The following is an 11,147-nucleotide window of genomic DNA, read 5'->3' on the forward strand; positions in this document are numbered from 1 at the left end:
TGGAAAGACAAAAACAATATTGAATTACAAATGTACCTTCAGCTTGACAGAAGGTAAAAATACAAGTGTGACGCACAAGCAAATACAAGTCAGCGTGAACAGTACGGGGGTACTGTTCATCTATTTATAGGCACATGGCACAACCTGTCTAAATTTACATTCATGCCCTTTATATTTACTATTGACTCATGGATAAACCAACGAGGACTAAATAGCCTTTTCCCCTTTAGGTCGGTTCCTTTTTCCGCCACTTAGCCGAAGCTCCCTTACGCGTAGTGTTGGGGACTTGTTCTCAAGTGCTATGAGTTAAGAACAAGGCAACACAAAAATATTGAATGTTAATGCCCTTCATCCTTCGAAACATTATTTCCCTTAGGATATAATGATCTTCAGACGAAGGTCATGAAGGACATACCTTCATCATCGCAGTATATGTTAATAAAAGGAGAAGCATATGAAATGTAAGAGATAACATGAGCAATTATATAGCGTTATCAACTCATTCCCATTTTATTATCATGGAAAAATAGAAATGATATTGAATTACAAATGTACCTTCGGCTTGACAGAAGGTAAAAGTAAAAGCGTGACGCACGAGCAAGTACCAGTCAGCGTGAACAGTACGAGGTACTGTTCATCTATTTATAGGCACAGGACAGAGCCTATGAGGAATTACAGTTATGCCCTTTACATTTACTATTGACTTATAGAAAAATCTATGAGGACTAGATAGCCTTTTCCCCTTTAAGTCGGTTCCTTTTTCTGCGATTGAGTTGAAGCTCCCTTGTGTGTAGCTTCGAAGCAACGACAACCTTTGTCACGATCATGCTCTTCTCGTCGTGTATGCTTTTAACCTGAGTCAGGTACATGTCCATAAGCCATGCTTGGAAGACATTGTTAAATTACGTTTTTGAGGACCTTCGGAGGATGAAGGCCCCCAACAATAGCCCCTCGCAGTATTAATTTGTTTAAGATAACGAATTCAGACTGCGACATGGACGAAGGCCTTAAGCCGAAGGTCCGAAAAACACCTTCCCTTTGCTAGAATAGCATTAATCAATGACAGACGGGACCCTCCAATTTGGGGCGTGCCAAGCGTATAAATAAGAAGTCATGCCAACCACATTTGGTACACTGCTTGTGCCATTTGCTTTGTTTGCTCAATTTTATAGCTCTTGCTCACTAACACTTGCTAGTTTCTCAAGATTCCTAAGCTTCAGTTTGAAAGACATATTTTCATCATTTCCGAAGGAAAAATGTCTCAAGACAAGAAGGTTGTTGCTGAGACGAAGCTGACTGAAGAGGAGAAGCTCTTTGAAGAGAAGAAGGCTGCAAATCCTTACATAGCTGGGTTTATCGAGTCAATGGCAAAATCAAATACAGAGAAGATTACTAGGGAGATCCTGGAAGGCCTGTCTGAAGATACCGGTGATAGTGATGATTATGATGCAGAAAGCGAGGGAGAAGATTCTAAGGATCGGCCGTGGAGGCCAAGTCATACATTTTTTGGGAAATCGACAATTAAACAGAGTCATCTTGACAATATGAGAGGAAGGTACTTTCGAGATATGTCTATTGTGAGAGTTAGTGGAGATAACAACGTCCCTGCCCCTATGGAAGACGAAGTTGTGATTTACCGCAGTTTCTTCAAAGCTGGGCTTCGGTTTCCATTGAGCAGGTTTGTGGTCGAAGTGCTGAAAATTTATCAGATTTACCTTCATCAGATAACCCCCGAAGCTATTATTAGAATGGGGATTTTTGTTTGGACTGTGAGGAGCCAGGGGCTGGAGCCAAGCGCGAAATGCTTTTGTAGCATGCATGAACTTGTATATGAGATGAAGGCCATGGGCAAGGAACAATATCATAACAACTTTGGCTGCTATGGATTTATTGCTCGCCCCAACGCAAGTTACCCGGTGCCAACATACCGGAAAAGGTGGTCCGGGGCCTGGATGGAGGAATGGTTTTACGTGAAGAATGACTTGAAGGCAAGAGAAGATATTAAGGAAGTTATTATGCGCCCCATTTGGTCCCGCTTCGGCCTCTGAAGGCCGAAGGTTGAAATTGACGAAGCCGCCGAAGCATGTCAGAAGGCATTTGGTACTGCCTGCTTCTTTATTGGTACAAGAGATTTGGTTCAAGAGCACATAGCATACAGAGTATGGCCACTTATAGAGAGTTGGGAATGCCGAAGGAGACCATCACTGAATCTAGTGAAGGTGAACTGGTCTGGCTGAAGTACGTATTCAGATACGGAGATAAATTCGATGAACCAAACGATGACTGGCTAAAATGCATCGAAGTTACCAGTGATGAACTGCTTGGATCATATTCCAAGGCGGAAGACAATGCACTATCCACAGCCTTCGGAGGTCGGGGAAAAAAAGAGATTGAATAGAGTTTTTGATGCCATTGGTTTTGTCTACCCCAACTACCGCTATCCACTGCGAGGTCAGGGAAAGAAGAGGAAAACTACTGCTTTGGCCACTCCAGTCGAGCCTACGCCGAAGGGCAAAAAGTTGAAGGTCCTTACCCACCGGCCACGCTATATTGAACCGGTCGTGGTGCCTGAGTTTGGCGGGGAGACTTCTTCAGCTGCTGAACCAAGAGAGCCCATTCCTCCTACGCAGAAGGTTGGAGAGCCGGCTACAATGCCGAAGGAAGCTCGGATGATCTAGTTGAGTCGAAGACTGAGAAAGATAAGGCTGAAAAGCCAAATATTGAAGAAACAAAAGCGCTAGAAGTTTTAAGCCCATCATCAGAAGTAAAAGTGCCGAAGGCACAAAAAAGTTCTGCCGCAACTCCCAAAAGGAGAAGGATGGCAAATGTACTAGATGAGTTAGAAACAGTAAAGACTTTGAGCTCTACTCCTTCAAGGAAAATTGTCGAGGCTTCAAAAGCGCAAACCGAAGCTGAAACAAAGCTGACCAAAATTGAAGCTGCAGTAATCCAAGCTGGTACCGAAGCTGGGCCTTCAGAGCTCGATGAGAAAAAACCTTCGGAAATTGAAGAAAGGGCAATAGAAGAAAAGACCATAGAGCAAATTTCGCCTGAAAAGGCTGCCACTCCTGCTCCCGAAGCTTTAAAAGAGAGCACTGATTACATCATCCGCCATGCTTCGAGAAAATGACTCTCTAAGGAAGAAGAATGAGAAGCTCAACATTATGCCCAAAAACTGAAATACCCGAAGGGGGCATTAGTGTTCAATGGCACCGGGGAGGAAGATTTTTTGTACTGTCTCCTGGATAGTAAAAAGATATCCGTCTACCGGGAGATGGGTAGAAGCTTCGGATTTCCGAAGCTAGAAGATGGGCTCTCAGTATTATCAAAGGATGAATTGGCTGACAATTTAGCATATAATAGCATAAAGGTATAAAAGTTATTTTTGTATTTTGAAAACGAGTTGTTTTATTTGCTTATGCTTAATCTCGTCCTCCTCTTGCAGAGCCTAATCCTTAGCAATGGCCTTAGAGCACAGAAAAACATTGAAGATGAAGGGTATACAATGGCTCTGAACAACCTTTGTTCGGAGGTGATTGAACTAAGGAACGAAGGTCTTGAGAAAGACAAGATATTAATTTCATTGGTCAACAAAATAAAAGAAGACGAAGCTAGTTCCAAAGCTCAAGCTAAGGCCCAAAAGAATGAAATCGAAGACCTTCGGAAACAATTAGCAGAGGCCAAAGAAAAATGTGCTGTCGTTGAAGCTAACCGAGATGCCAGCGAATATTGGAAAAACTATTTAGAAAAGACAGTTGAAGAGCTTCGCGCATCCAAGGAAAGATGTTTTGAAAAATTTTTGGGCTGCGTGAAGAAGATAAAGACTAGCTTCGCCAACGTGGGTGCCTATTCAAACGAAGATAACTTCATACGAGGCGACCCTGAGGGTGTTATCGAGTGGATCAGCGGAGAAGCCGAAGCTTTTGAGGAAATTTTAAGTGATCGTGGGGATATCTGCGCGTTCTCTGGTGTGAGAGGAGTTTCAGCTATCTTGGAGAAGGCGGGTTACAATCATGTTAAAACCTTAGCCCAGGCCAAAGCTGCCTTCTCCGTGGATGACACCAAGGATCCCTCGGCCGAAGCAAGTTTAATGGGCGGCAAATTTTTTACTGACATCTGGGAAAATGGCAGTCGAGAAATGGCTCATGAAATAATGAAGAAGAGTGAGAAAGATATTCATGATGCTCGAGAAGCAGCGAAAAAAGCTGAGAAAGCTGCAGAACTCGAGAGACGGATAGGTATCGTTTAATGGCTTTTAGCTTCGTCGTTTGTTTTCATGGCTTCGAACTGATTGATTTTTTTCTATTGCAGCTGAATTACCTCCTCCACTGGAGCCGTTCGACCCCCTGGCCGACCCGGAGACAAAGAAAGCAATAGAAATTATCAACATAGCCGAATCTATTGTTGACGAAGTCGTCAACAAACTGCTTAACGACGTTGCGGAGAAGGTTTTAAAGGAAGAACAATAGTTACTGTAAAAACGTTCTTAGGTGATTAATGTAACATTTGTCGAACTAAGTCTGTAATATTTGATGTATATAGTTTTGAATCTAATATGTAAACTATTTTGCAATTCACTTATTTGTGATGCATGAAACTTTTATATACATACCATTTTTGAGCCTTCGGCAAAAAAACACCTTCCCTTCTTTTCATGCTTCGTAAATAAGAATATTTATGCTTTGTGAGAATATGCATACTTCATAAAGAACATCCAAGCTCCGTAAAAACATCAATGCTTCATAAACAATAGATCTCTTCTTCCATATCAGAGCTGATGAGGATGTACTTCTCAGCTTATTTTGTGACTTGGCACCTTTTCATTTTTGTAAAGCATTCTCCGAAGATCGTGTCATTGGTGTGATATGATGTATGATGTGATGCTCTGCGAGATGATGCGATGATATGATGCAAAGAATGATGGTAATGCCGAAGACACACACCCACGCTGAAACACACAATCTCTGTGTCCCCTTAGGAACGATCAAAATCTCTTTGCCACTTATTTTTCGGCTTCACCGCTTATTTTTCGGTGTAAGTTCTGCATCCCCTTAGGAACGTCTTTTGAACTTCTTCGCCTTCTATTTCGGCGGTATTTTTCGCATTGACTTTTCGCGCTTCGCCTTATATTTCGGTGTTATTTGGCTCTGCATTCCCTTTGGAACGACTTTTGAGCAGAAAACTTACACTGCACTCCCTTAGGAACGACTTTTTGTAGCTTCGGCAAACTTACGCTGCGCTCCTTAGGAACGAATTTTTGTAGCTTCGGTGAAACTTGCACTGCGATTTTTAGCTCTGCATTCCCTTAGGAACGTCTTTTGAGCTTCAACAATTTTTGAGCTTCGTAAGTCTGTGAAGAAGATATATTTCATTCTGACAGGAGCGAAACTATTACAAGAAACTAAAACTAGGTTTACATAGATTGTTCCTTATTAAAAACAAAATGACAATGAACATAAAAATGTTTCAGAGGTAGGATATCTCTCAATAGATGTGCTTTGATTCTGGCACAGTACTATTGACTATGCGAGCTTCGGATTCCTCCCTAAATTCCCGTTGCTGTTGAGAGTGCTGGCGCCCTTCTGGCTGCTGGCTTCGAGAATAGGTCGGGTTGTAGTGGTGGCGGAGGTGGGAGTTGTGGCCAGGAAACCTGTGAATGGCTAGCCGAAGCGACAGAAGCTGCAGGATGATTGTTCACATACTCTGGTATGTAAGGAGAGTGACACGAAGCAGTATGTAAGACCTGCTTCGGCTGGTTCTGTCGGGCTTCGGCTTCTGCTATTTCCTTTTGTTTCTGAATGGTGACATGGCACATTCTTGTAGTATGGCCCTTGTCCTCACCACAGAATAAGCAATAAATCTTTCTAGGCTGATCCCCAAACCTTCCTCCGAAGCCCCTGGCGCCTCTGCCCCTTGGAGCTGGTGGCCTGAAGGAGCTTTGTTGTTGCCCCGAAGATTGTGAGGTATATTGTGACCTCTGAGACTGACTTCCTTTGTCATCACTTTGAGTGGAGTTATGGATTGATCTGACGTGCCTCAGATGGACTCTTCCTCCGAAGCCCCTAGTCATTTCGGAGAATCTGTAAGCTTCCTCCCTTCTTTGGCGGAAGTCGTTGTCAGCTCGGATGTACTCATCCATCTTCTGAAGCAGTTTCTCCAGAGTTTGTGGGGGCTTCCTTGCGAAGTACTGAGCCGTAGGTCCTGGCCGAAGGCCCTTAATCATGGCCTCAATGACAATCTCATTGGGCACTGTAGGCGCTTGTGCCCTTAGTCGCAAGAACCTTCGTACATATGCCTGAAGGTATTCTTCGTGGTCTTGCGTACATTGGAACAGAGCCTGAGCTGTGACCGGCTTCGTTTGAAAGCCTTGGAAGCTGGTAACCAACATGTCCTTAAACTTCTGCCACGACGTGATGGTCCCTAGTCGAAGAGAAGAATACCATGTTTGGGCTACATTCCGGACGGCCATGACGAAGGACTTCGCCATAACTGCAGTGTTGCCCCCATACGAAGATATAGTTGCTTCGTAGCTCATCAGAAACTACTTTGGATCTGAATGTCCATCATACATGGGGAGCTGAGGTGGCTTGTATGATGGGGGCCATGGGGTAGCCTACAGTTTTGCTGCCAAGGGAGAAGCATCATCAAAAGTAAAGGCATCATGATTAAAATCATCATACCATGCATCCTCGTTGAATAGGCCTTCTTGACGAAGCTCCCTATGTTGGGGCCTTCGATCTTGTTCATCTTGAACAAGATGACGCACTTCTTCAGTGGCTTCGTCGATCTTCCTTTGAAGATCAGCCAATCGCACCATCTTCTCCTTCTTCCTTTGTACTTGTTGATGGATGATCTCCATATCCCTGATCTCTTGGTCCAACTCCTCCTCCTGGAGTGTTGGACTGATGGCTTTCCTCTTCTAGCTTCGAGCCTCTCGAAGAGAAAGAGTTTCTTGGTTTGGGTCCAGCGGCTGCAGTGCAGCGGTCCCTGGTGCTGAAGCTTTCTTCGGCGGCATGACGAAGGTCAGTGCTTGCCGAAGGTGGTCGAAAAGGGTTCACCGGAGGTGGGCGCCAATGATGGGGACTTGTTCTCAAGTGCTATGAGTTAAGAACAAGGCAACACAAAAATATTGAATGTTAATGCCTTCGTCCTTCGAAACATTATTTCCCTTAGGATATAATGATCTTCAGACGAAGGTCATGAAGGACATACCTTCATCGTCGCAGTATATGTTAATAAAAGGAGAAGCATGAAATGTAAGAGATAACATGAGCAATTATATAGCGTTATCAACTCATTCCCATTTTATTATCATGGAAAAATAGAAATGATATTGAATTACAAATGTACCTTCGGCTTGACAGAAGGTAAAAGTACAAGCGTGACGCACGAGCAAGTACCAGTCAACGTGAACAGTACGGGGGTACTGTTCATCTATTTATAGGCACAGGACAGAGCCTATGAGGAATTACAGTTATGCCCTTTACATTTACTATTGACTTATAGAAAAATCTATGTGGACTAGATAGCCTTTTCCCCTTTAAGTCGGTTCCTTTTTCTGCGAATGAGCCGAAGCTCCCTTGTGCTTAGCTTCGGAGCAACGGCAACCTTTGTCACGATCATGCTCTTCTCGTCGTGTATGCTTTTAACCTGAGTCCGAAGGTACAAGTCCATAAGCCAAGCTTGGAAGACATTGTTAAATTACGTTTTTGAGGACCTTCGGAGGACGAAGGCCCCCAACACGTAGCTTCGGAGCAACACCAGCCTTCGTCACGACCATGCTCTTCACATTTTATATGCTTTTAACCCGAGTCCGAAGGTACCTGTTCATATGTCACACTTGGAAGACATTGTTAAATCATGTTTTTGAGGACCTTCGGAAGACGAAGGCCCCCAACAACCGTTCTCTTATCACAACTAAGACTGGCTTGATACTTGGTTAGCCAATTCATCCCTAGGATGACATCTATAGTTGTATCCTAGTTACCCATAACTATCAAATCGGCGGGGAACTCTATCCCCCTTATTTGAACCTTTGCACTAGGGCAAAATCTATCAGTTTGGGTCCTTCCACCAACTGAACTAACCCTCATAGGTGGATACATGGGTGCTACTGGTATATTATGTGATTCTACCCATGATGCAGTCACAAAAGAATGTGTTGCTCCAGTATCAAATAAGACATTTGCAGAATGGTACTCGACTGAAAACATACCTAGTGCCACTCCTGGAGTCTCCTGGACTGTGTCGGCCTCCAAGTGGTTCACCTTTCCATACTGGGCACGAGGCTGCCCATGGTTGTTGCCTCCTGGCTGCATTGCATTCTGCCTGACTGGGGCATTGGGAGCTGGCTGGTGCTGAGTTGCTTTCTTTGGGCAATGATTCGCCCAATGGCCTTGTTCACCATAGTGGAAACTTGCACGACTTCCACCTTGAGCTGGCGCTGCTTGATTGTTCTAGTTGGTTGCTGGGGCAGGAAGACGGGCTGCCTGGTTGCTCTGACCCTGGTATTGATTTCCTCCTTACTGGTTGTTCTGACGGTACTGTTGCTGCTATCAAAACTGCCTCTAGTACTGCAGCTGCTGGTTCTAACGATGATGCTGGTGCTGGTGCTGGTGCTGGTGACCTTGCTTGAATTGCTGAGGTGGGTTGCCTAAGTAGCGAGGATGGCTGCTACTCCCAACCTGAGGTCCACCAATCTTGTGTTTCCTATCCTCCATCTCCTGACGCTTCCTTTCTGTCATAATTGCTTTGTTGATCAAGTGCTGGAAGGTAGGGAATGTGTGGTTCATCAGCTGATAGTGGAGGGGATCGACCAATCCTCTCAAGAAGCGGTACTGTCTCTTGGCATCCGTGTTGACATCCTCTGGGGCATAACGCGACAGCTGCAGAAACTTGTCTCTGTACTCACTAACGGACAGGGGACCTTGCTTCAAGGCGAGAAACTCCTCCTTCCTCATTATCATCAGTCCCTCGGGCACATGGTAGCGACGGAAGTTATCCCTGAACTCCTCCCAAGTAATGGCTTCAGGGTTGGCATGGGTGGCGAGGTAGGACTCCCACCAAGAATGTGCTGCTCCCCTCAGCTGTCGGGGACCATACAACACCTTCTCGTGGTCATTGCACTGGGAAGTGTCCAACTCACGCTCCACGGTACGCAACCAATCTTCCGCGTCCATGGGATCTGCAGAGTGGGCAAAGACAGGGGGATGGCCCCTCATGAATTCTGCCTGCTTGTCTCTGGGCACTTGTGGCATCTGGACTTGCACTTGAGGTTGGGGCGGTGGTGGCTGCTGCTGCACCTGCTGCATGGCTGCTAAGGTCTGACCAATTGCCTGAACTGCTTGGGTCTGTATCAAGAACATCTGCTCAATGGTCATCGGTGGTGGCGGTGGCAAATGCTGCTATGGGGCTGCTTTCTCTTAGGGTGTCTGCTGTTCAGGCTGAGCACACCTCGCACCTCTACGCATGTTCTCAGACATCTGTAGAAATCACACACATATATCAAATCTGACTCTGCAGTCTTTTAGCATAAGAAAAGATGTATAGAAGATCTTCATAGAACTGAACAATTGACCATCTTCACTGACAGCTTCTCAGATAAAGAGGAAAGTGGAAATAAATGGATTACCCAACTAAATAACTGACTTTTATTAATAACTACACCAAGTTGCAGGGGATACCCACAGCTTGGTGACAATCATTACAAAGATCCAACTTCAGTACATGTCCATCATAACAAGCATCCAACATAAGATAAGCAAACTAACTCGAACTAAGACTAATTAGACTGAGACACTGAACTAAGAATTATTACAGACTCCAAATCTGTCAATCTAGGGATCCAAATCTATCCAGGTCCTGCAGTCTAGGGTACCATAGTCAAAGCGACCACGGGGCGGTGAATGGTTGTGGTGGAACTGCCCGAATTATTCCAACTTAAGTGCCTAAGCCCCGCCTTAGAGGCTAGACCACACTTAAATGGGAATAACCCGTCAATCCCTCGGATCTAGTCCGACACGGCCACTGACAGGATCAAGTACCACAATCTCACTCGATGGTGAGTCACAGAGCAAATACAATAAAGCATAAAACCATGCATGTAAGAGTATTAAATTATTACATCACCATCGGAGTTTTGCAAAAGTAGTCGACATTGTTCGAAGTGCAGCGGAATAAAACTAATGGTAAATAAACAGAGAGATGGGGAAGCCTGTCCCATCACTCCTCATGCTCCTCCTCAGTCGAGGCAGGGTCCCACTCGACAGTCCAACCCGGTGGCAAGATGGACGGCCAAGTCACTCCCGCAACCATGTCCTCCAAAGAACCTGTAAAATTATGCCACAAGCAAGGCTGAGTATACTAATACTCAGCTAGACTTACCCGGTGTGAGGAGTCTACTCCTCTACCTCTAGACATGCAGTTGTTTGGCTGTGGGGTCTGGTTGCCAAAAGCACTAGCTGAGTTTCTAAGTCAAGTTTTAACTTTGTCAATTTAAGTGTGACTCTCTTAAGGCTAAATGTGTACTATCTACTCATACATAGTAGCAAACATTATTAGCAATCAACATCTTATATCAACTCATCATATTTCCACTTGTTACTCAATGCAGTACAATGGATCAAGCAGTCTCATTAGCTGCGAGAAGCAGACGATTCAAATCGAGTTTTTATCCTTGCAAGGTAAACCTAAACACACGACATGCAGGGGCACTCCGTCCCCACACACATCAACTGTCCCCATCGATTCCCTGTCAGCAGATCAGGGCTCACCGCCTTGGCGTACAATGCCTCACTGACCCCGACTGCCGTCGTGCAGTGACCGCACTTGTACCCACCATAACCGGAATGGGAGACCACGTCTCAGGTCGCGTGAGGGGATATGTCCACTGCCAGGTTCCCTCAGGTACTAGGCTTACCGATGTACCATATTTCTTGGCATGTGCTTAGTACGTTCAATCGCTTGACACAGGTATCCGCACGTTAATCCTTATTCCAATTTCACCTCGTAGACCACGCATCCCCATGGATCCCTGTCCACCAACCAACTATCAATATGATATGAAAAGTGGGTACAACCAATTCCTGATCTCGCGCGAGTGCTAGAAAAATCACTCGTCTTCTACTGAGAACCTAATTAAATAAAGC

Source organism: Zea mays, chromosome 9 (genome assembly GCF_902167145.1).
Source record: "Zea mays cultivar B73 chromosome 9, Zm-B73-REFERENCE-NAM-5.0, whole genome shotgun sequence".
Taxonomy (NCBI): Eukaryota; Viridiplantae; Streptophyta; class Magnoliopsida; order Poales; family Poaceae; genus Zea; species Zea mays.